The sequence below is a fragment of the Narcine bancroftii genome, chromosome 1, assembly GCF_036971445.1.
Source record: "Narcine bancroftii isolate sNarBan1 chromosome 1, sNarBan1.hap1, whole genome shotgun sequence".
NCBI classification, from domain to species: domain Eukaryota; kingdom Metazoa; phylum Chordata; class Chondrichthyes; order Torpediniformes; family Narcinidae; genus Narcine; species Narcine bancroftii.
In genome coordinates, this window is record NC_091469.1 from 327,701,772 (window position 1) to 327,728,410 (window position 26,639).

Sequence of the window (26,639 nt, forward strand, 5' to 3'; positions counted from 1 at the left end):
TAAACACAGCATACAAGCCCAGCTGATACCACAGTTCTAGTACACATACATTAACAAATGGAGTGGTTTTCAAGCACCTGAGTAGGTCTTCAGAGAATAGTTGAGATCTAACCTAAGATTTGATCTTAATTCAAGATCAATAACAAAACATGACACAACTGTAGATAAAATCATCTTTATTTGTCCATATAACATTATCAGACAAGGATATAAAAGTAATATACAATTGATTTCTGTTCTCCAAACGGCTTGAGAGCATGAACGCCAAAAATGGCTGTGCATACCATAAGTGCATTCTCTTCCTGAGAAACAGGATCTCAGCAAATTGGAACGATCAGCACAAGTTCTTGGTTTGTTACTGCTGGAACAATACAGAGTTTAAAATGATCATGTAAATCCACTGCCATCATATTGAATCATGTTGATTCATTTAATGTCATATGTTAAAAACCCACAAGTGTAACTGAATGAACTCCTTTTAACACTGATACCAAAGTAATAACAGCATTAATCAGAGCTAACATTGAAGATGCTTCAACTTATACTGCAACACTGTTCTTCTGCTCCAATCAACACTGGGCGTGTAACATTGGTTGGGAAATAACTACAGTCTCACAATAAAGACAAGCTCCAGATTGCATGCATACCCAAAGAGAAGGTTTATTGCCTCATGCTTCTGGACATTTTCTGCAATCACTTCAGTAACCTCTTAACCCATCAGTAAATTGTATGTATCTATCAACTTTTCCTACAGACATTTCATTCAAGTGTCTGTGGTGTGGCTCATGGGTTACCATTTCCCTCTGCTCACTGCCTGCATTTTACTTATGCCTGGTGACTCACCAGGTGCAGATTCAGCCTTCAAGCAATTTTTGCACAAAGCAAACTGGCAGTAGCTAAGCTGCTGACCACAAGTTATACATTGAATGATGGAGATAGCTCTTCATTATTCTCTTCTTGATCATGCCAGTTAAGAGATCTTGGGTGTCTGAAGGAAAAGTGATACCAGTGGTTGTTGTGTGTGGAGGAAGAGTGACCTCCTTGCCTGTCTGGATGTGTGTATTGCAGGTAGTCTTGTGTCCTCCCTATCTGAAACTTATTTAGAAGTCACATCATCTGTCAATCAAGGTTGGACTCCAGCCACTAATTAGTGCAGACCTCCCCATTGGCTAATTTAAATCACCTAGGGTCATCTTTGGCTAGCAGCAGAGATTAGCACTGTATTTAGCACCAGCGCAGAGTATAATTACTCTCTCTGCCCCATAGTCCAAGCCCCGGACACCACTCCATGCCAGGTCATTACTGTGGATGTTGCTCAAAGGGTCACAGGTAAGGTGTGCACTGCACTGAAGCTGAGCCACAGTATTGTGATAGATCAATACTTGCAGTACAGCTGCACCCCTGATGATCAGGGAAGCAGATGTGTGTGTGTAAGAGTCTCTGTTTTTAGTGTGTGGGCAGGGTCAAATATAGGTTTACTGTTGTCAGAGTCCAACTAATGTCAGAGGTGAATATCTGTATTGTCACTTACACAAATTAGTAATTGTGTATCATTTAACGTTCTTCCATTTGTTTCCCGTGTGATAATAAGTTACATGTGATTGTAACATTTGTGTCCAGATTCACCTCTGTGAACCTACCGAACCTAATACTCTTCCAAATACGAGAGTGGTATAAGAGAAGGATTAGGAGGATCACCTTAAATGACATCTGTGCTGGTACTGGGCCCTCTGTTACTGCCTCTACAATAATCACCACCATTTTGTTCTCGAGAGTGTGAGCCAAAGGACTGCTGATGTGAGTTTTGTATCATCATCTCATTTAAGAGATGGTAATGCGCGGTTGCAATGAGCACACGTATCTGCAACATTCTGTAGCTGGCAGTGTGTGAAAATTATCAGATGTGGAATACTGACAAATTTATAGGAGTGGTCATATCAAACCAAAGTTGAGGTTCTTATGAGGTAGATGTTCTTGAGAGAATCCATCATAGCTTCAGTCCAGTGTGAAGCAGGCATCGCAGTTGGGGAATAATAGATTTTAACAATGTTTTCACAGATCCTGTCTTTGAATGAGGTTTTAATTTAATTTTTGCCCAGCTGTGGGACTTCAACCTCAGTGCTGTCTTTATAACCTTTTCACAGCTAACATAAATGAAGAAAGGAAAGTTCCTATTCACCCAACCCAACAATCACCTTCCACCCCCAATATGATAGAGTCTGAGATTCCCCAAATTAGTACTAGAAGTCAGTCGGCAATGAGATGCTGGAGGAAATCAGTAGGCATCAATGGTCGGTCAATGTTTCAGGTTAGGACTCTTAATCTCAATAACACGACTAACCATTTCCACCCGTGTATGTTGCCTGATCCGCTGAGCTCTTCCAGCATCTCATTGTTTGCTTACTATTGCAGCATCTATTTTTGTGTTTCTCTTTTGTCTTGTAAGCTGTTTCAAATATAGTATGGCAGTCATCCCAAGATCCTGAGGAACTACTACATTTTATAGTACTTCTTGAAACACAGACCTAAGCTGTTCCATGCAGTGGTTGGGTGTCCAACGTCACTGCGTTATGCTTGGATGCCTTCCGTAGATTAATTCATATTTGCAAACAGTTTGAGCTGGCTTTAGTGGGCACAGTCAATCACAGGAAGAGCGAGGCCATGCTCTTTGGTTAAATCCTCTGTTTCTCTTCACTGTGAGGTTTGATTAACTAAAGGTGCCAAGTATCTCGCTGGAAGGATCCAGGGCATGTAGCGAGAATTAATTGGACCACCTCGCCAAGGTAAAAACAAAAATTAGAACCAGAGAACAGTTTCTTCTCATTAGAAGCAAGAACCTAATCATCAGGTGCATGCTGCTCTCAGTGTTGCTGTAAATGGCACAGGTAAGGTCTATAACCTGCCCGCCTTGTCACCCAAGCAGTCTACCATTTCATTTGGAGATTGCAATTGGGTCAAGTTATACAAGTGCCCATAGAATAGGGAAGACATAAATCTAACAATCCCCTCAGTCTGATGGTTACCTTTGTGTATGGCTGCTTCAAGTTGTCTATCGGTCTGACACACTGCAAAGGATGGGACTGACCTAGATACTTGGGAAAATTCGATTCAGTTAGACCTTGTCACACAACCTGTCCATTGTAAAAAGTTCACTTGGAAAAATACCTTTAAAAATGTCCAGTAGGTCATTGTCAGCACCAAATGTCCTGCAAGCCCTGCGAGAGAAGGACACAATTGATTATTGAGGATTGTTTCCTAAGCAATCTGTCTGTCAGAATTCACCAACAAGCACCAAGACCTCACTTGGCTAACAGTGAAAGGGCCCTCCCCATCTGATTCTTCCTGTGCAGTCGGAGTCTCAGTCTGAAAGGTGCTACGGGGAAGTACCTCAATCTAAAGTCCTGTCGCCACCAGTCACTGAGAGGCTGGGTTCTGATGAACAAACTCTAAAACATTTCCTGAATGCATAATTTAAAAAGGAAATATGAGTGGATTTGATGCATTGCAAATAAATGCATTGGTTTGAGGACAGAATGAATGTATTGATTTGGTGCACCATGAATGTAAAGTAAAACATGTACGGATAGTACTGTATTCCCTGAATATAATTTATTGAATAAAATATAGCAGGCTGTGAGAGAGCAGTCAGACACACTGAAAATGCAGGCTGTTAACTCGAGTGTCACAGCAGAATATTTATTTAAACTTCATGCACTCGCTTATCAGGCTGGCAGTTGGACCGCACATACATCCCGCTGCTTGTGTCATGCTGACACAAGCGCACAAGCCAACTTCCGTTCTGGAGCGGAATCTTTAATGCGACTGCCCTGCTGACCGTGCGCATCAAGCAAGGCCGGTGTGTCATAGCATCGTTGCGCATTGCTACATAACTAACCCCCAAGCCCCCCAGAACGGGCATCGGTGGCATCCTGGTGTTTGGAAGCCTGTCTCTGCACACTGGTTGCTGTTCTTTGACTGGCTAGGTCTCAGCCAAATGAGCCGGCTTCAGGCGGTCCAATGTGAAAAATTCCACTCTGCCCCAATATCTAAAGTGAAAGTGAAACTCGTTCTGCGGAGCACTATGGAGGGTCCCTTGTAGGGATGTTGAAAAGCTGCTCAGTGTCCACCCCTGCAATATGAAGGCATAAGTAAGCACAAAACATCAAGAATATGTGAGGGGCTGACCATGCCATGAGGGTGGTAGAGGGACAAGGGAACCCAGTTTCTCCCGTATGTGCACGAGTATGGCTTCCTTGCCTTGGGCTGGGCCAGTGGGATTGGGAAGGAATTGTCCTGGCATGGTGAGGGCCTGTCCATAAAGCAACTCAGGAGTGGAAGCATGCAGGTCATCTTTGGGGGCCGTGCAAATTCCCAGGGGCACCCAGGGTAGTTCATCCGCCCAGTTTGGACCCTTGAAGCGAACCATGAGGGCAGATTTTAGATGCCGATGGAACCACTCCACCAGGCTGTTGATCTGCAGGTAACAGGCAGTTGTGTGATGGAGCTCAGTTCCCAGGAGTTTGGATAGTTCTGTCCACAAGGTGGAAGTGAACTGCACACCCTTGTCAGTGATGATGTGGGAGGGGACACCAAAATGGGAGACCAAGGTAGAGAGGAAGGCCCTTGCTGACAAAATTTGTCTTCCCAATCTAGCCCCATTTGCTTGAGTTCGCTGATATTATTCTAAACCTTACCTATCAAAGTATCTATTTAAATGTCTTTTAAACATTATAACTAAACATACCTCAACCACTTTCTCTGGTTCGTTCCATATACCCACCATTCTCTGTGTGAAAATGGTGCTCCTCAGATCCCTTTTAAATCTTTCCACTCTTATTAAATGTATATCCTCAAGTTTTAGATTCCCATCCCTTGGGAAAAAGACAATGATAATTTACCTTATCTATTCCATTATGATTTTATAAACATCAAAAATGTTCCCCATGCCCTCTGCTCATTCTCAGTCATGTTGCTGTTTCAGGCAAAGACGAAGTCCGTCAGGATCTTACACTTACAACAGAGATGGAAGCCATTCAGTTTATTGGGTCTTGACCCACTCCCAGAAGTGCATTAATTCTCATCCTTCTTATTTTATTTCCAGGTATCTCTGCAACATTCTCTCATGTATGCCCATCAATTTTCCTTGATTCTTTTTCAATTGATCTGCATTACAAGGGAATTTAACATACAATGAAGCCAAAAATGAGACAAAACTTAGGAAACTAATGCAATGACAGAAAATAAGCAAACTCCAGACACAGCTGAGGTTAGTCACATCGAATGTGACTCTCGAGAGCTGTGATAAGGCTATTCTCAATGCTCTACCACCAATTTACTCACCTGCAGAGTTCTGCAGCTTTAAGGAGGTTCTAAAAATACCAAACACAATACAATTACATCATGCCAGTAAAAATCAATAAGTAACTAACTGAAAAATATATAATATATGTTTGAGACTGTGCTGGCAGAAGAGGCCATTCCTCTTCTGCCAGTACAGTTGGCGTAGTGGATAGCGCAACGCCTTTACATTGCCAGCGAACGGGACCGGTCCTGGGTTCGAATCCCACGATGTCTGTGACCACTTTGTGCATTCTCCTCATGTCTGCATGAGTTTTCTCTTGGGGGGGGGGGGTCAAGTTTTCTCCTACTCTTCAAAAACGTACTGGGGTGTAGGTAAATGGGGTGAAAATTGGGCAGCACAGACTCGTGAGGCCAAATTGGCCTTTTACAGTGCTGTATGTCTAAATTTTTTTTTAATCTCGCTGGGTATGCTTTCTGCTATGAAAGCCAAATAGTGAGTTAAACAGAATGGTGAGTTCCAGGCAAGTTACAAAAGGGTTAACTGAGCTCAAGAATTATCTAGTCTTGTACTTCAGCCTCAAATTATATTTTGCACAGCAACTTTTTGTCTTACAAAACTGCACATGCACAATAATCTTCATATTTTAAAATCAGACTATATAGTTATTTCTTCAAACTTGTTGGCTCCCTGCCTCCTGATCCATTGGATAACTTCATTGAGATCATGTTTCTGCAAAATATAATCCTGTCCAATTGCCTCTAATAAATAGTATATCAAGGTCTTTGTTTCAGTGAAACTGATTTTTCAGAATGTCAATAAACTCAACCCTTTAGGCATCTTTTGTATGCTAAGTATTCAACACCAAATATGATGAAGATGTGTCCTTCAGTTGACAATGACCTAGCGAATCTCCATGTCTAAATATCATCAAACTGCGCCTCCATGACACAAATTCAATTGTAACTAAATGAAATACATTCAGATTTATGTATATATAGCGGAATCCCTACTATCTGGAATTCAATTCAATCAACCGGAAACCTTAACTGCCAGCAAAAAAAAGAGGAAATAAATAAATTAATAAAATTTTAAATAAATAAAATTTTAAATAAAAGTTTAAAATTGTGAAAGTAAATGTTCTCTCAAGTAACACAAAACCTTTGGTGAAGATAGGAGCAAATATTCAGCCAATGGTCATGATTTGCTTATAGCAACTGTTTGAATAAAGATGTGTTTAAATAAAATGGTGAACCCATGACGAAGAGAAGGTGAAGCATCTCGCCATTGGGGCGACCCTCTTAAATTGTCTCCTTATCCCTGCTTAGTTAGAGTCTATCTTTATTGTTACAGAGTTCTGTGTTGTGTATTGGCCTATGGGTTGTATGGTTTTGTGTTAAAAAGTTACAGTTTGACTTTGAGAGCCAAAGTGAAGGTGGACTGCTGAGAGAGCAGGAGAAAGACTGAGCACTTGCAGAAAATGATCTAAAAATTTCTGAACTTGGACAATAAACCACCACTGGGGGTGCTATGGAGTGGAAGAAGGCCCAGAGCATGAGTCATGGTCTGGAGGACAGTTGAGAATATTGGGATTTCAAAAGGGATGAAAATTCCGAAGGCAGCCAAAAGGATCTGGACCAAGCCAGTGGTTCCTCTCTCTGAAAGCAACACAAGACTTCAAATTTTGTGCTCTCTCTCTCTCTTTCTCTCTCTCAAAGATCTTTTGGCTTCAGTTTACCAAACAAACTGAATTTTGTTTATGATCTTTGCTTCAGTTGAGATCAAAGTTTTGTGAGTCTTGTGTGTTTTCTGTTTGTTTTGTGTCTAAGTTTTTCTGTGGGCTAGTTGGAAATATAACTTAGACTTAATTACATATGTTATATTTAGGCTGGGGAATTTATTAGTTTTATACTGTTATAGAAATTTCCATAGTAAACAGTGGGCATTGTTATAAAAGGGGGATTTTTAATTAAAGTTTGAAGGTGAATTTTTGTTAATAAAGTAATTGTTCATCTTTACCCCTGTGTGATACGCCTTATTTGTAGTTGCTGGTTTGATCTTGTAACATTATAAATATATTTTTAAGTATATTAGTAAGGCTTTATTTGTAAACTTGGGGGAAGGGGGTTAATTATGGTTAGCACAATGCTGCTATAGCACCAGCAACCGGGGTTTGAATTTGAAATTAAATTTAAATTTTGTAAATAATGGGAATTACTTTACATTTTGTGCTGCCTTTGTCTTTTAAACTGCTTATTCTTAATGCTGGTGCATTAGTTAGGACAGCGGTTCCCAAACAGGGTTCCGCAGGAGAGGCGCAGGAGTTCCACAAAAGAAATAACTAAAACTTGTAATAACTTTTAAAATTTAAATTACTTTTTACCTGGGTGTTGAAATCACTGTGTTTCTGCGGTTGCCCCAATGCTAACAAAACAAAATAGCCTCTTAAGGCCTGACGTCAGCAGCGCAGATGTCAGGCCTCAAGCACCAGCTTACCTGTGGCAGCCAGGGCTCATGCTGTGGGCACCACTTGAAGGGAAGGGGCTAATGTCACACAAGATCACAAGAAAAAGGAACAAAATAGGCCATTTAGCCCATCAAGTGTGCTTCGCTAAGCTATTTTCACATCCAGTTCCAAATTTCGGCCTTTTCCCCATGTCCCTTGATACCTTGACTAATTTGATACCTATCAATCTCCCTCTTAAACTCCCTCAATGATATGGCCTCCACAGCTGTATGTGGCAATGAATTCCATAAACCCATGACCTCTGGTTAAAGAAATTTATCCTCATCTCTGTTTTAAAGGCGTACCTTCTAATTCTAAGACTGTGCCCTCTTGTCCTGGATTCACTCACCAAGGGAAGCGTCTTATTCACATCTACTCTGTCCAATCCTTTCAGCATTCAATATGTTTCTTTGAGATTCTCTCTCATTCTTCTATACTCCAGTGAATACAGTCCAAGAGCCTCTAAGCGTTCTTCATATGTTAGCCCTTGCATTCCTGGAATCATCCTCATAAATCTTCTCGGTACTTTCTCCAACATTATAACATCCTTTCTTAGATAAGGGGCCCAAAACTGCACACAGTACTCCAAATGAGGTTTCACCAGTGCTCAATAGAGCCTCATCAACACCTCTACTCTTATACACTATTCCCCTGGAAACAAATGCCACATGGCACTCGCTTTCTTTACTGCCGATCCAACTGCATGAGGTCCCCCCAAGTCCCTTTGCATTTCTAAATTTTGTATTTTCTCTACATCCAAATCATAATCTGCCTGTTTATGTCCTCTTCCAAAGTTTACAACTATAGTATCTCATTTGCCATTTCTTTGCCCACTCTCCTGAGCTGCCCGTCTCTTGGCAACTTTTCAGTTTCTTCAACACTTCCTACTTCATCACCTACCTTGTTCTCATCTGCAAACTTGGCCACAAAACCATTCAATACATAATCTAAATCATCAATATACATTATAAAAAGACCAACACCATTAGTAATTGGCAACCAACTGAAACAGGATCCCTTTATTCCCACACTTTGCTTCTTGCCTATCAGCCAATACTCCATCCAATCTTTCCTGTAATTCCATGCACTCTCATCTTATTAAGCAGCCTATTATAAATCCAAATACACAACATTCACAGCCTCTCCCTGGTTCATCCTATGAAATTTGCTCAAACAATTACATTAGGTTGGTCAGGCAGGATCTTCTCTTTCTTTAATTAATATTTTATTTAAAAATTTCCATACATGCAGTAATCAAAATTAATATTATTATACAGGTTCCAAAAGAAACAAATTAAAATTACATACATGATGGTATTCACCCCAACCCCAAACACCCCCACAACCCACCTTCCCTCAGAATAGTTAATATAAAAGATATAATATAGCTATATAAACAGAGAAAGAAAAGAAAGGAAATTTTTAGGATTGCACAGAGAGATGTCCCCAAACACACATATATAATTCAGAGGAGAATCTCGCAGGTTCAGAGGCATAGAGAGGACATTATTACAAATTTAATCCTAATATTTTGGAGTATGGGCACCAAATTTGCAAAAACATAGCATATTTATTTCTCAAGCTAGATGTAATTTTTTTCCAAAGGAATACAACTTTGAATTTCTGCATGCTGTCTTGGCATATCTAAAGATATATCAGATTTCCAAGCGACTGCAATCCATTTCCTCGCCACGGCCAACGCTAATTTAACAAATTCCAATTGATATATAGGTAATTTTAATTTAGGTCTTGTTCCTTCGATATTTTCTAATAAAAAATAAATCCGGACTTTGAAGAAAAACAATTCCTGTAGCTTGTTCCAAAAAAATTCTGTAAATCTGCCAAAAAAGGCCTCACGTTAGGACGGTGAATGCAAAAAAGTGCTGACATTTTCACTGCACCTAAAGCATTGGCCCAATAAATCTGATCTCAATCTATTCAATTTTTGTAGTGTAAGATATAACTGATGTAAAAATTATATTAAATTAAACTATATCTTGCGTTAATAGTATACAATCATACAATCCTGACATAAATCTGCTCATATTTGCTCATCAATTACAATCTTCAGATCTGTTCCCACCTCTGTCTTGACTTATGAACTCTTCATTTGTGAGTTCCTACTTGTAATAAACTTTTTTAACAATTCCTCTCCAAAAAAGAAGTTTCTACTACAGTACAAATAGGCAACAACATGGTTAGTCCTACCTTATCCCTCAAATATGCTCTTAATTGAAAGTAGAAAAAAAGTGTTATGAGTTATACTATATTTTATTTCTCAGTTGCTCAAATGACATTAATTGACCCTTTTTCATAACAATTTTCAATATTTATGATTCCATGAAGAAACTAAATATTCAAAAATTGATTATGCTTTGAAAAGGACATGAGAATTTTGAATCAAAGGCATTTTAGGTGATATAGACCCTCTTACACCAATCTCATCATTTATTTTATCTCCTAATATTCATCAGATGTTTCAATAATAGTGTATCCTTATCACCAACCATCAATTTCAGTTCCCACTTGCATATAAATTCTTCTGCTTTTCCCTCTCCTATTTCATTCAATTCTATATTAACCCACGCTGACTTTTGCTTTCAAAAAAAGAATCAAGAAATCTCATTTGCCTGCTCAATAATTTTAGACAGTATCTTCCCTTCATGAAACCATGCTGGCTTGGTCTTATCATGCCATGCACCTCGAGGTTCTTTCATGACCTTGACCTTGAGGGTCGATTCCCAGTAACTTTCCAACTACTGATGTCAGACAAATTTCCTTTTTTCTGCCTCCCTCCTTTCTTAAACAGTGGAACAACATTTGCAACCTTCCAATCCTCCGGAATCACGCCAGAGTCTATTGATTTCTGGAAAATCAATTCCAATGCTTCCACAATCTCCAAAGTCACCTCCTTCAGAACCCATGGATGTACCTCATCTGGTCCTGATGACTTATCTATCTTTTAATCCATTTAGCTTACCAAGCACTTTCTCTCGAGTAATCTTGACTCTATTTAATTCTATTCCCTGAGACCTCTAACTATCAGGTATATTGCTATTGTCTCCCTCAGTGAAGACTGTTGTAAAATATTCATTTATTTCCTCTCCCATCTCTTTGTTGCCCATTATAATTTCTCCAGCGACATTTTCAATCGGTCCTATGAGAGAGACCCGTGTCTCTCTTTTACTCGTTATATTTTTTTTTAAACTTTGCATCCTGTGTATGTTATTTGCCAACTTCCTTTCATAAATCATCTTTTCTTTCCTAAATCATCTTTTCTTTCCTAATGACTTTCTTTGTCTCTTTCTGTAAGTTTTTAAATGTTTCCCAGACCTCTGTTTTTCCACTAATTTTTGCCTCCTTGTATGCCCTCCCCTTTTCTTTTATATCCTTAACCTCTCTTGTTAGCCACATTTGTGCCATTTTTCCATTCATAATTTTCCTTTTTCTTGGAATATATCTATCCTGTACTTTCTTTATTTCTTGCAGAAATATCATCCAATTCTTCTCTGCCGTCCCTCCATCTAGCTTACTTTTCCAGTCAACTTGGGCCAGTTCCTCTCTTATTCCACTGTAATTTCCTTTGTTGCACTGAAATATTGACACACGAAGGGCCGTGGCAAAATGGCATAGAGGACAGATGTGCAATCCTAATCCTCCCCAGCCAGTTTTTTTTAAGTACCCATTTTTAAACTTTAAGTATATAAGCGCTTTAATTCTGTTTCTAAGTATATTAGTTGTCTATAATGGCAGCTAATATTAAAAAACCTAAGGTTCAACTACAGAAAAAACTACTTTTTAAAAGTGCTGAAGAACTGAGGCCTAACTGTCCAGCTGGAACCACGGAGCTGCCGTTGGGAGCCTCCAAGCCGCAGAGAACTCTAGCCAGGTTGAATATTACGCCGGCGCTGGTCTTTTCCCTGCAAGATGCCGCCAGCTTGTTGAAGAAACCAATTGATGACCTGCGCGTTCATAAAGTCGGGCACGCAGGTGATCCAAAGGAACAAAGAGTGCTACCATCGGGGGAAGCGCAGGAAGGTGCTGGAGACCGCACCTGCGCAGCCCCTGGCTCAGCTGGGCATGCCCAGTGCTTCCAGAGTCTGCGATCTGATGGAACGTGAGTGGGCTGCGTCGGGTGTCCAAACCCGCAGCCGCATTGGGAAAGTCTTGACAACTATGGAACAAGAAGAGGACTTACCTTACACAGCTAGTTCACAAGAAGGTGGGTCTCAAGATGCAGCAATGGAATCCGGACTGAACTCTATTTTTACTGTGCTGGAAGGGATTGCTTATTATGTGGATACTACATCTCATCAAATGACCCAACTGCAATCTACAATGTCTGAAGATTTATCTACGCTTAAGAGAGATGTTAATAAATGCCTTAATTCAGTAGATGTGGTACAGAAGAATATTTAAAAATTTGAGACAGCTTTTTCTGAATGTAAAGAGCAAGTTCAACGTAATAAAGAAAAAAATAGAAAAAGTGGAAGATTTGTTCGTGGATTGGGGAATTCAGAAGAGAGCATTATTTAAAAAAATTGATTCATTGGAAAATCAAAGCCGGAGAAATAATGTTGAAATTGTGGGCATCCAATAAAATTTTTTAATGATTGGATACCTGAGATGTTAGATAAAGAGTTCTTTCCGGGTAGTTTGGTATTGGAAATGGCACATAGAGCATTGAGGAGGAAACCGTTACTGGGTCAACCATCATGAGCAGTATTAATTTGGTGCCTGAATGATCAGGATAGAGAAACGATTTTACGGTTGGCGGTACAGAAGGCCCGACAAAGTCAATCTCCAATGATGAGTCAGAATAATAGTTTTCTTCTATGCTGATTTGAGTCAAGAAATTATCAGATGTCAACGCGAGTTTAATTCGGCCAAAGTGTGTTGTGGCGGAAAGGATATAAATTTGCTTTTCGATACCCTGCAGTGTTCAAAGTCTTTTATGGCAATTATCAATCTCAATTTTTTGAGAATGATCACCATGCATTGGTTTTTGCTAATTCGTTACCGGATCTAAGTGGTCAGGGAAGAATCTCACTGTCGTCACCTAAAATAAGGGCCAATGGACATGGAAATGGACAAAATGAAAAGAATGGGAATGATGGGAAGAAGGAGGCTTTGACACACAGTCCTAGTGATGTTGAAGATTCGAATCAATCTTTGGGACTGGAGTCCCAGGGCTGAATATATTAATGATGTTGAATTACATTATTATATATATTGTATTTCTGGCTGGGGGGAGGTGGATGACACTGATATCTTTGATAGTCATCTGCCACTGGTAGGGTGTACCACACCCAGTTTTTGAGGGAGTTACTACCTTTAGGTGTTTTTTTCTTTTTTTTCTTTTCATATTAACTTTTTTATAACATATGGAGAGGGAGAGTAGATTTTGTTTATTAACAGGAGAGCATTTTTTTTGTATTACGTGCTTATATTGATAGTTTATTAAAATGTCTAGTTTGAAATTTGCAACTTTTAATGTTCAAGGAATTAAATAATCCAATTAAGCGAAAGTAAGTTTTAGCTTATATTAAGAAAATGAAAATTAATATTGCTTTTTTATAAGAAACACATTTGACTGAAAAAAAAATTTGAAATTGAAAAGAGATTGGGTTGGTCATGTTTTTTCTTCTTCATTTAACTCTGAGGCAAAAGGTATAGTGATTTTAATTCATAAGAATCTATCTTTTGAGTTACAGACTGTAGAGGGGAATGCTGGGAGGGTTTTAAAAGTGGACTGTAAAATCTTTAATGAATTTTGGACCTTACTTAATATCTATGCACCTAATGTAAATGACGAATGTTTTATTTCAGACGCTTTTTTGCTATTAAGTCAGGCAAATGAAAATATTCTAGTTGGGGGAGATTTTAATTGTGTTTTGGACCCATTGATGAATAAATCTCCAAATTGTATTAGAAAATCAAAGATGGCGATACAAATTGGGGCTTTAATGAAAGACTTAAATTGGGTAGATATTTGGAGAAGGATTAACCCTACAGACAAAGATTTTTCTTTTTATTTTTCTAGGCATGATTCCTTTTCTAGAATAGATTTTATTTAATATTGGCACATTTACAGGGAAAGGTATTTCAGGCAATACCTTTATATTGCCTCTATAAAGGTAGAGTAATATCTGATCATCCTTTATTATTTTTTTCTTATGAAAGTTTGGAGGTGATACGTCCATCTTATAGATGGAGGTTTAATACAATGTTGTTGAAAAAACCTGAGTTTGTTGCTTTTTTTAAGAAACATTGATTTTTTTTTTAAACGGAAAATGTTAACTGTTCAAAGTAGATTTGTAGTATGGGATACGTTAAAGGCTTATTTAAGAGGACAAATAATTAGTTATGCTACTAAAGTTAAGAAAGGGTATATGGCTGAAATTATTAAATTAAAAAAGCAGATTGATAAACTGGAGAAGGAATTTCAGAAGGGAGTGACAGAAGATCAGAAGATAGCTTTGACTAGATTGAAATTGCGATATAATACGTTACAGACATCAATTTAAATGTTTACTTAATCGAACCAAACAACGATATTGAGTGGGGTGAGAAGACGCATAAAGTACTTGCGTGGCAGTTAAAAAGAGGAGACCTCAAGGGTTATTAATGCTGTTAAAAAGAATTCAGCAGTTACTTATAAACCTCAGGAAATCAATGAATAGTTTTATTCATTTTATAAAAAATTATATACTTCTGAGGGGAATCAGGATAATGGATCTATTGATTCTTTTTTATCTACATTAAAGATACCAGCATTAGATGAAGAGGATATTATAGATTTAGAAGCTCCGTTCACAGATCTAGAAATTAAGAGAGCTATGATGGAAATCCCTAATGGTAAGTCACCAGGTGATTACAGGTTTTATAAAGATTTTTTATGAGGATTTATCCTCGGTGTTTTGGCAGGTATTACAACAAGTGACTGAACAATATGAGTTACCAGAATCTTCTTCTAGTGCTTTACTTACTGTAATTCCAAAGAAAGATAAAGATTCACTAAAGATGTCTTCGTATAGACCTATTTCTTTATTGAATGTGGACTATAAAATAATAGCTAAATTGTTAGCAAATCGGATTGCTAAATATTTACCCAAATTGATACATGTAGATCAAACAGGTTTTATTAAAAATAGACATGCTTCAGATAACATTTTTTGATTAATTAGTTTGATCAATGCCTACCGACAACAGTCCAACCAATGGTGGTTGCACTTGATGTGGACAAAGCTTTTGATAGGATCGAATGGAATTTTTTATTTAAGGTCTTGGAAAAGTTTAAATTTGGCCCCTTTTTTATTGGCTGGGTTAAAGCTTTATATATAAACCCGACTGCTAGGGTGGTGACAAATGGACAGGTTTTGCCGTCATTTAAGTTAACATAATCTACTCAACAGGGTTGTCCATTGTCACCAGCCCTGTTTGCGTTGATCATTGAACCATTAGCTCAATTAATACAGGAAAATGAGCAGATACAAGGGATGAGAGTTCTGGACAAAGAGTACAAGATTAATTTATTTGCAGATGATGTTTTGATATATTTAACGAATCAGGAACAATCTTTGCTGCATTTACTGGAATGTTTATTACAGTATGGATCATTATCTGGGTATAAAGTTAATTGAAATAAAAGTGAAATTTTACTGGTAGGTGAAGGAGATTATTTTGTTTATAAAAATGTCATTAATTTGAAATGGATGGATAAAATTAAATATTTAGGAATAATTATGAATACTGAGTAGCAATCTTTATATAAATTAAATTATGTACCATTGTTGAAAAAGATGAAATATTGACACACCCGATATCAGCTTTTCCTTTTCAAATTTGAAACTGAACGCTAACATGTTATGATCATTCTTCCTAAGGAAGAATAAGGGTTCTCTTACCTTTAATTACCTGATCACCTCAGGTTCATTACATGTCACCCAATCTAAAACTGACAATCCCCTGGTGGGCTTATCGACAAGTTGCTCCAAAAAGTCATCCTGTCGGCATTCTACAAACTCTCTCTCCCGAGATCCAGTACCTTCCTGACTTTCTCAATCATTTTTAATGTTAAAATCCCCCATAATTATTTTGACATTCTCATTTTGACACATTTTTCTCTCTCCAACTTAGCTCATAGTCTACTCTCTGGCTTCCATTTGGGTGCCTGTATATAATAGGGTCCTTTTACCCTTGCCATTTCTTAACTCAACCCATAAGGATTCTACCATTTCTTTCCCTTTGTCCCTTCTTTCTAGTGATTAAATATCATTGCCACACCACACCCTCTACCTACCGGCCTATCCTTCCTATACACTGTGTACCCTTGGACAATCAGCTCCCAATCACATCCATCATTATGCCATGTTTCAGTGATGGCCAGGTCATAGCTTTCAATCTGTAGCTATACAACAAGGTGATCTACTTTATTCCTCATGCTCTGTGCATTTAGGTACAGTACCCTTGGACTAGTATCTATTATCAATTTCTCTGTATTTCCATTGTACAGCAAATTATCTTGCCTTTTCACCTGCCTGTCCTTTTTGTCTTCTTTGCTGCACATTATTTTCCTCTTTCTCGACTATAACACTCTGATTACCTTTGACCCTAATCTCTGCATTCACATTCTGATTCCCACTCCCCTTCTAAACTAGTTTAAATCCACCCAAAAAGCTCTAGCAAACCTGCCAGCCAGGATATTGGACCCCTCCTGTTCAGGTTCAGCCCAGCCTTTTTGGAGAGGTCAGACCTTTCCCAGAAGAGACCCCAATAATCCACAAATCTGAACCCCTGCTCCCTGTACTAACTCCTCAGCCACATATTCATCTGCCAAATCCCCCTATTCCTACCCGCTCTGATACACAGCACAGGCAGCAATCCTGAGATTACAACCCTTGAGGTCTTGCTTTTTAACTTCCTTCCTAACTCCCTGTATTCCTTCTTCAAGACCTCATCCCTACTCCTCTCTACGTCATTGGTCCCCACGTGAACCACGACATCTGGCTGCTCCCCCTCCCCCTCCAGAAAGCTATGAACTTCCCTGCCTGCTCAATATTGAACTACCGAGATTATGTATAGGACTGAGGAGAAAAACAAAATTCTAGCAAAACTTATCAACTTGTCAAACTGCTTTTCCCACTATCAGAAGCAATTCTAATATCAGGAAGGGAAGGAGATTCGTGTTCTTGCTCTTGCCATGCGATCTGTAGCCCTTTCTGTTACAACCAGGGAAAAGGGGAGGGAGTTACACTCGTTTCCAAAGTAACTTTGCTTATCAGGCCTCAGCTAGTGCAGGAGATAAAGAAATATCATATAATTCTACAATGAACTCCTGCAGCGCGACCCGCTGCTGCGATTTTTTTGGCTAAATGGATAAATGAACTTAAAACACAGGGACTGATGTGTGTGAACTGCACACGCCTCTGAAATATGATTAAGGGCAATAACTCAGCGTTATTTGGAAAAAAACATGTTTACGCTCCAGCTTTTAGTTTGACTTGGTGGAGCAAGATGTTCAATGTGATGCGGGTTTTGCAGAATGGTGGTTGTTCAATAAGGTCCCACCATTAAATGAGTGGTAGAAAACTGCAGCGAAAGGGTTGCAACTCATGGAAGAAGATGTACTCCATGTAGCTGCTCCACATCTTCTTGAGCAAGCATTTAACCAGCCATCTGAGGTAGACTTCCACATTGGCTGCTTGTAACTTCACCAACCTACCTTTTCCCCATATCCCTTAATTCCCGACTATGCAAAAATCTATCCAACCTTGTCTTAAATATATTCATTAAGGAAGATTCACCATCCTCTGGGAAAAGCAGTTCCTCCTCATCTCCGTCCTAAATCTCCTACCCTGAATCATGAGGCTATGTCCCCAAGTTCTTGTCTTCCCCACCAAAGGGAACAATTTAACTCCATGTCTTATCCATACCTTTCATAATTTTATATATTTCCTGTAAATCCCCTCTCATTCTTCTAAATTCAACTGACTATGGCCCCAGATGAATCAATCTCCTCTCATAGTCTAACCCCCTCATCTCTGGAATCCTATTCTGGTTGGCTGCCTGATGTTAGTGGTGTTCCACAGGGGTCAGTTTTGGGGCTCTTCTTTTATGTTGTATGTGAATAATTTAAATGATGGAATAAATGGGTTCATGGCTAAGTGTGCAGATGAAATGAAGGTGGGTGGAAGAGTAGGTGTTATTAAGGAAACAGTGAAGGTGCAGAAGTACTTAGACTGATTCAGAGAATGGGCAGAGAGGTGGCAAATGAAAAACAAATATCAGAAAGTGTACGATCATGAGTAGAAAAAAATAATGGGCAGATTATTTTCTGAATGGGGAGAAAATGGAAAATACCCATATGCAAAGGGACCTGGGAATTCTCGTCCAGGATCGACTGAAGTTAAACTTGGATGTTGAGTCAGTGGTGAAGAAGGCAAATGCACAAATGGCATTCATTTCAAGAGGAATAGAACATTAAGAGCAGGGATATGATGTTAAAGATTTATAAGGCACAGGTGAGACCTCACTTGGAGTAATGTGAGCAGTTTTGGCCTTCTCATTTTAAAAAGGATGTGCTTATATTATTGAAGATTCAGAGGAGGTCCTCACAGATGATTCCTGGAATGAAAGGGTTATAAGATGAGGAACATTTGATGGTTCTTGGCATGTACTCATTGGAATTTAGGAGAATGAGGGGTGATCTCATTGAAACATTCCAAATGTTGAAAGGCATGGACAGAGTAGATGTAGAATGATGTTTCCCATGGTGGGAGAGTTTGACTATAGAACAACAGGCCACAACTTCAAGATTGAAGATTCAACTTAGAAATGTCGAGAAAGGGGAGGAGTCACGTGATGGAGTAGTGGCCAGTCAGGGAATTCCAGCCCTATCCCGAAAAGTTAAAAAAAACACACAAAGCACAAAGGTACAAGATTAAAATTTATAATAAAGTAAAAGTAAAGGTGAGAAGAAAATGGCAGCGAAGAGAGAAAAGTCGAAAACGGGAAGAAAAGAGGAAGAAAGAACGTCGGAAGAAGAAGGTGAAGGCCTTACCTGTCTGAAGAGGCCCGCCGCGGAGAGAGAAGCCCGCTCCCTCAGGTCAGTGGAAGTCCCGGGCTCGGGACTACAAAAATGGCTCACAGAGCCGAGTAAAAGTGCGCAACCATGCATGCACGAGGAGTCGCGCATGCACGATGCGCATGAAAAAAAACACACTGAGGGAGGAACAGCTGCAGAGTCGATCTCCACAGCTGAGAGATACACCTGCAACACAGCAGCAGGTGTAAAACACAGAAAATAACGACAACAAGAAAGAAGAGGGTAAAAAGAAAACAAGGAAACAACAGATGGTCAACCCAGAGGAAGAAGAAGAAAAACAGAAAGAAATGGAAGAAGAGAAAAGCAAGACAATGGATATATCTTTTTTTAAAGAATATATGAAATCAGTGAAAGAATGGCAATTACAAGAATTTAATGAGATAAAAAGAAGAATTAAGAATGCAGAAGAAAAAATGAATAAAATAGAAATGGTCATGTCAGAGATAGGAAAATGAGTGGAAAATATGGAAGAACGAGAAATAATTGTAGAAATGGAAGTAGAGTACTTAAAAGAGAAATTAGAAGAATCTAATAAAAAAATTAGAGGCACATGAGCTGTTAGCTCAGAAGATAGATATAATAGAAAACTATCATAGAAGAAATAATATAAAGATAGTGGGCCTTAAGGAAGATGAAGAAGGCAAGAATATGAGAGAATTTATAAAAGATTGGATCCCCAGGGTCCTAGGAAGACCAGAATTACAGGAAGAAATGGAAATAGAGAGGGCACATAGAACTTTAGCCCCAAAACCACAACCGCAGCAAAAACCAAGATCCATTTTAGTAAAATTCTTAAGATATACAACAAGAGAAAATATATTGGAGAAAGCAATGAAGAAAGTAAGAGAAGACAAAAAGCCACTGGAATATAAAGGTCAAAATTTTTTTTTTTATCCGGACATAAGTTTTGAACTCCTGAAGAAGAGGAAGGAGTTCAATACAGCAAAAACGATCTTATGGAATAAAGGATATAAATTTATGTTAAAGTACCCAGTGGTACTTAAAATAGTTATTCCAGGGCAACAAAACAGACTATTCTGGGATCCAGAGGAAGCAAGAAAATTTGCAGAACAACTATAAAACAAGCAGAGAGATGAAGACATGTAATGAGAGTAAAAATGACCACGAACTATATGTATGTGTGTAAAGGGGTATATGTGTGTATATATATATAGTGTGTATACATGAATGTATCCGTATTTAGAGAAAAATATATATAGACAAGAATTAATAAGGGAGGGAAAGGGAATAGAGGAAATAAGGAGGGAATTAAAAGAGTGACCTTTGTTACATATGAAAATTGAGATCTTTTCCGGGGGGGGGGGGCTGGGTGGGGAGGAGTTACGGTCACTGCAAAATCAGTTGACATTTGCGAGTGAATTCACAAATCCAAATGGAGAGGGGAGATCTGGTTGCCCGACAAGGGATAAAGGGCAAGTCAGGAGGGGGAGGGGAGAATGGGGTTAAAGAAGTTTTAAATAGGAGAATAAGGAAAATGTTTGATGTTTTAGAAATGTTGTCTTATAAAGTGTTCAAAACAAGAAAGCAGAAATGGATAAGAAGGAAAGGTGATGATGGAGAAACGGAAAGGGAAGATAAACAAAGTATGAAATGGCTACACTGAACTATATGACTTTAAATATTAACGGAATACATAACCAAATCAAAAAGAAGAAACTGCTAAATTTACTGAAAAAAGAAAAAATTGATATAGCATTTGTGCAAGAAAAACATTTAACTGAATTGGAGCACAAGAAATTAAAGAGAGATTGGGTAGGACATGTAACAGCAGCGTCGTATAATTCAAAAGCTAGAGGAGTAGCTATATTAATTAGTAAAAATGTGCCAATTAAAATAGAAGAGGAAATAATAGATCCAGCAGGGAGATATGTAATGATAAAATGTCAGATATATTCGGAGTTTTGGAATCTACTCAATGTATATTTACCTAACGAAGAAGATCAAAAGTTTATGCAAGATATATTTTTGAAGATAGAAGATACGCAAGGGAACATATTAATAGGAGGGGATTTCAACCTGAATTTGGATTCAAATATGGACAAAACCGGGAAAAAAATTAACAGAAAGAACAAAGTAACCAAATTTATAATTTAATCAATGGAAGAAATGCAACTTTTGGATATATGGAGGAAACAAAACCCAAATGAAAAGGAATATTCATATTATTCGGGTAGACATAAAACATACTCAACAATAGACCTATTTTTGTTATCAGCTCGTATGCAAGATAGAGTAAGAAAAACAGAATATAAAGCTAGAATATTATCGGACCATTCACCCTTGATATTGACAATAGAGTTAGAGGACATCCCTCCAAGAATGTATAGATGGAGATTAAACTCCATGCTACTTAAAAGGCAGGATTTTAGAGAATTAATTGAAAGACAAATTAAAATGTATTTTGAAATAAATACGGAATCAGTGAAAGATAAGTTTATACTGTGGGATGCAATGAAAGCGTTCATTAGAGGGCAAATAATAAGTTATGTAACCAAGATGAAGAAGGACTATAATCATGAAACAGAGCAGTTGGAAAGGGAAATAGTAAATATAGAAAAAGAATTAGCAATGAAGGAAGATACAACTAAAAGAAGAGAATTGGCAGATAAAAAAATAAAATATGAAACACTACAAACATATAAGGTGGAGAAGAACATAATGAAGACAAAACAGAAATATTATGAACTAGGGGAAAAAACGCACAAAATTCTAGCATGGCAGCTTAAGACAGAACAAGCTAAGAAAATGGTATTGGCATCAAGGAAAAAAGACAAACAAATCACATATAATCCAACGGAGATCAAGGAAAACTTTAGATAATTCTATGAACAATTATGCCAAACTGAAAACGAAGGGAAAGAAGGCAAAATAGATGAATTTTTAACTAAAATTGAACTACCAAAATTACAAATAGAGGAACAAAATAAATTAATAGAACCATTTGAAATAGTAGAAATACAAGAGATAATAAAAAAATTACCAAATAATAAAACACCAGGAGAGGATGGATTCCCAATAGAATTCTATAAAACATTTAAAGATTTATTAATTCCTCCCCTCGTGGAAGTAATCAACCAGATTGATAAAACACAAAGCTTACCAGATTCATGTAAAACAGCAATAATTACAGTAATACTACAGCAAGGGAAATTTCCACTCGCACCAGCGTCATATAGACCAATATCATTACTTAACACAGATTATAAGATAATAGCTAAACTATTAGCAAACAGATTAGCAGTGTATGTACCTAAAATGGTAAATCTAGACCAAACTGGATTTATTAAAAAAAGACGCACAACAGACAATATTTGTAAATTTATTAACTTAATTCATGCAGTAGAAGGGAGTAAAGCGCCAACAGTAGCAGTTGCTTTAGACGCAGAGAAGGCCTTTGACAGAGTAGAATGGAATTATTTATTCAAAGTATTGCAAAAATTCAGTTTACCAGAGAAGTATATTAATTGGATTAAAGCATTATATAAGGGGCCATTGGCGAAAGTGACAATAAATGGATATATATCAAAGCAATTTAACTTAAGCAGGTCAACTCGGCAGGGATGCCCAATATCACCCTTATTGTTCGCGTTAGCTATAGAACCACTAGCAGAATTGATAAGAACAGAAAATAATATAAAAGGGATAAAAATAAAAGACAAGGAATTTAAAATCAGTTTATTTGCAGATGATGTTATAGTATACTTAACAGAACCAGAACTATCAATAAAAGAATTATATAAGAAATTGAAGGAGTTAAAGAAAATAATAAGGACATTTTTATGGAAAGGGGGGAAAACAAGGATAGCACTAGATAAATTAACAGAATGGTATAAACAAGGAGGCTTACAACTGCCAAACTTTAAAAATTATTATAGAGCCGCACAATTAAGATACCTATCAGATTTTTATCAAACAAGGGAAAAAGCCAGATTGGACTAGATTAGAACTAGATAAAATAGGGGAAAAGATACCTGAACACATATTATATAAATGGGATGAAAAATTGGTACAACGTAGGAGTTCTCCAGTATTACATCATCTACTCAATATTTGGAAAAAGATTCATGTAGAAAGGAATAAAACAAATTACCAATTACCAAAACTAATATTGACGCAAAATAAGTTACTCCCTTTTTACAATAGATAACTTTTCCTTTAGAGAATGGGAGAAAAAAGGGATCAAAAAAATAGAAAATTGTTTTTCAGGAAATAGATTATTATCCTTTGAACAAATGAAAGATAAATACAATATAACTCAAGATACAGTGCTGGCATATTACCAACTGAGATCCAACTTGAAGGACAAATTAGGAAGCAGTCTGAGGTTACCAGAGGGAAGTAACTTTGAATATGTGATAACAGATACAATGATAATCAAAAGATTTATAACAAACATGTATATTAAACTGCAAGAAAAGGAGAATGAGGAAACAAATGGTAAAACTAAACAAAAATGGGAACAAGATTTAAATATAAAGATAAAAAAGGAAACATGGGAGAAGTTATGTTCTGGAACGATGAGAAATACAATAAATACGAGGTTACGTATGGCACAATATAACTGGATACACAGGCTATATATTACACCTCAAAAGTTAAATAACTAGGACCCAACAGTATCTGACAGATGTTTTCGATGTAAAAAAAGAAATGGGAACAACAATTCATGCAATCTGGACATGTGAGAAAGTAGAAAAATTTTGGGAAGATCTAAACCAAATATTAAATAAAATTACAGAAAACAATATACCAAAAAATCCAGAGATCTTCCTCCTAAGTAACATAAAAAACAAAGAATTTGGAATTGATTTGGATGGTGCACAAAAAAGATTTGTTAAGATAGCTCTAGCCGTATCAAAAAAATGTATTATATCAACCTGGAAATTGGAAGATAATTTGAAAATACAACAATGGTATATAGAAATGAATAAATGTATTCCATTAGAAAAAATAGCATATAGTTTAAGAAATAATATTGAAATATTTGAACAAATATGGGAGCCTTACATGAAACACAATAGAGAAAACCTACCTGGGACATTCACTACCTAAATTAACGAAAGGAGAAGGAAATGAAAAGAATTGACTCAGTGGAATTTCTTGTTTATTTTTATTGAATGACAACATTGTTTGACTGGTTTAATGTATTTTAGATTTTGTACTTTAAATGGATGGGGGGGAAGGTAGGGAGGGTGGGATGGGAGGGTGGGATGGGAGGAGGGATGGGGGGGAGGAAATGACACTGTATATATTTGAAAAGGAAAATGTATGTATCATGGTCAATGTGGTTTATGGTGTGAAAAATAAAAAATTTAAAAAAAATTGTCGAGAAATTTCTTTAGTCAGAGGGTGGTGAATCTATGGAATTTGTTGCCACAGGTGTTGAGGACAAGCCATTTGGTATACTTAAGGCAGAGATTGACAGGTTCGTGATTAGCCAGGGCATCAAAGGTTATAGGGAGAAGGCGGAGCAGTGGGGCTGAGTGGGAAAATAGGTCACCTCAGGATTGAATGGCAGGGTGCTTCAAAGCCACCATCATCGTCTCCATGCCGAAGAAGTTGGCTGTGTTCTGCCTCAATGACTACCACCCTTTCGCACTCATGCCCATCATCAAGAAATGCTTTGAAAGGCTCATTATGGGCATATCAAGCTCCTGCTGCTGCCATCACTAATCCCCCTGCATACAGACCCGACTGCTCTGTGGACAATGCCATTGACACTGCCCTCCATCTAGCCCTCACCCACCTGGAAAACAAAGACTGCTGTTTATTGATTTCAGCTCAGTATTCAACACAATCGAACCACAGTAGCTGATAAGGAAGTTGAGCCTGCTGGGTCTAAATTGCCTCTGCAATTGGATTTTTGAGTTCTTGTCAAGGAGATCTCAAGCAGTCCGGATTGGTAACAGCATCTCTAAGACCCTCACACTAAGCACAGGAAACCCACAAAGCTGTGTGCTGAGTCTACTGCTGTTCACTCTGCTGACCCATGACTGCAGCTAAACACACCTTGAACCACATCATCAAGTTCGCTGACAACACAACTGTGGTGGGCTTGATGAGTCAGTGTACAGAGATGAAGTGCAGTTGCTAATAGACTGGTCCAGAGCCAACAACCTGTATCTGAACATCAAAAAAAAAGTGATGGTTGTTTACTTCAAAAGGGCCCGGGGGGACCACACTTGGCCAACTATTGACGGCTCCACCATTGACGTTGTCAAGAGGATCAAGTTCCTTAGAGTTAACTCGGTGGATAACCTCTTATGGTCCCTTAACACAAGCTCTATAGTCAAGAAAGCCCAGAAGCACCTCAATTTCCTGTGAAGTCTGAGTAAAGTTAATCTCTGACCCTCCATCCTCACTACACTCTACAGAGGATGTATCGAGAGCATCCTGTGCAACTGCATCACTGCCTGGTTTGGAAGTTGTACCTCTTTGGACCGTAAGACCCTGCAGATGATAATGAAATCAGCGGAAAAGATCATTTGTGTCTCTCTTCCTATATGAATGACGTCTACAACATTCGATAGAGGAGAAAGGCAATAAACATTGTGAAGGACTCCACACACCCCTCAAGTAAACCATTCTCCCTTTTGCCATCTAGTAGGAGTTACTGGAGCACTTGGGCCCATACGTCCAGATTGGGCAAGAGTTTTTTTTCCCCAAGCCATCAGACTCCTGAATTCCCAGAACACTTAGGGATTGGGTACCGAGGAATGTTAACGTATGTCTTAATATTTTAAATGTATTGAACTCCTATTCCAACCTACATTTATGTAAATATGCTCCGTGTTCCTGGAGAAACGCTCTCATCTTTACCATGTGAGTATGGTATGAACAACAAATAAAGGTGACATGACAATGATCTTATCTTCAATGAGTTTGCCTCTGTTGAGGATCCACTGGGAAGGATCATGGCTTGCATGCCACCATGAAACAAATTTAAGACTAACGTGGGCAGTGAAGGATGGAGTCAAAGGTTCTATCAGAAAGAACGAGTGGAGAGGCAGCACTGCCCACCGAAACCATGCTTCCACACCCATCCATGGTCTGGCCTTTTCTGTCAGATCTGTGCGGCAACCAGGTTCCTGGAAATAATCCATCGAGATTACGACCAGCGTCTAAAACAAATGTTTCGACCAACTCTGGCATTCTTTAAACTTGAAAGCATTGTCTGCAAACAATTTTTTATTGATGATGGGGAGAGGAGATAAATTCTCTCCTGAATATTCCACTGTTGAACATTCCACGCGATTGAGCAAAATGTTAATCTGCACAATCATTAATGCCAATGATAAAGGCTGTAAACTTTAATCTTTCTTGGAAGTTTGTCAAGAATGCAATTAATCAGGTACCTGGGGATCGGCAAGTTCACCACGGGTCACCGCAGGAGGTAACACCCGACTCCCATGCCAACGGCGGCGTGGTAACCGTGGAGACGTTTCCCAGCAATTGCAGCTGCATTGTAATTTATATATCAAAGCATTACTTAAAATCAAACGTCTTACTTTAGAGACAATCCTTCAGATGCTTACGTTTTGTTCTATCAAGAGTTAAGCCGAGATCGTGACAGATCTTCCAACACCTCACACAGACGCCGCCAACCCTGTCCATGGCTCCACCCGGACACAGACCGGGCGGAGAGTGGGCACGAGAGAAACAGCCTGAGTGGCACCTCGGTCAGCCAATCAGAATACTCATCCCTC

General features: G+C 38.3%; 1 long non-coding RNA gene across 2 annotated transcripts; it reads right to left on the bottom strand.

The window, feature by feature from the left end:
• Positions 1-161: 161 nt before the first annotated feature.
• Positions 162-26,627, bottom strand: LOC138748202 (uncharacterized). 2 transcript variants are annotated; one of them, XR_011347866.1, is made up of 5 exons: positions 26,469-26,627; positions 5,341-5,369; positions 5,016-5,163; positions 3,166-3,215; positions 162-361 (listed from the first exon to the last, which is right to left on the bottom strand). It is a non-coding gene; the product is annotated as an uncharacterized lncRNA (long non-coding RNA). The 2 variants fall into 2 exon arrangements; XR_011347865.1 differs by lacking the exon at positions 5,341-5,369.
• Between the last annotated feature and the right edge of the window lie 12 nt (positions 26,628-26,639).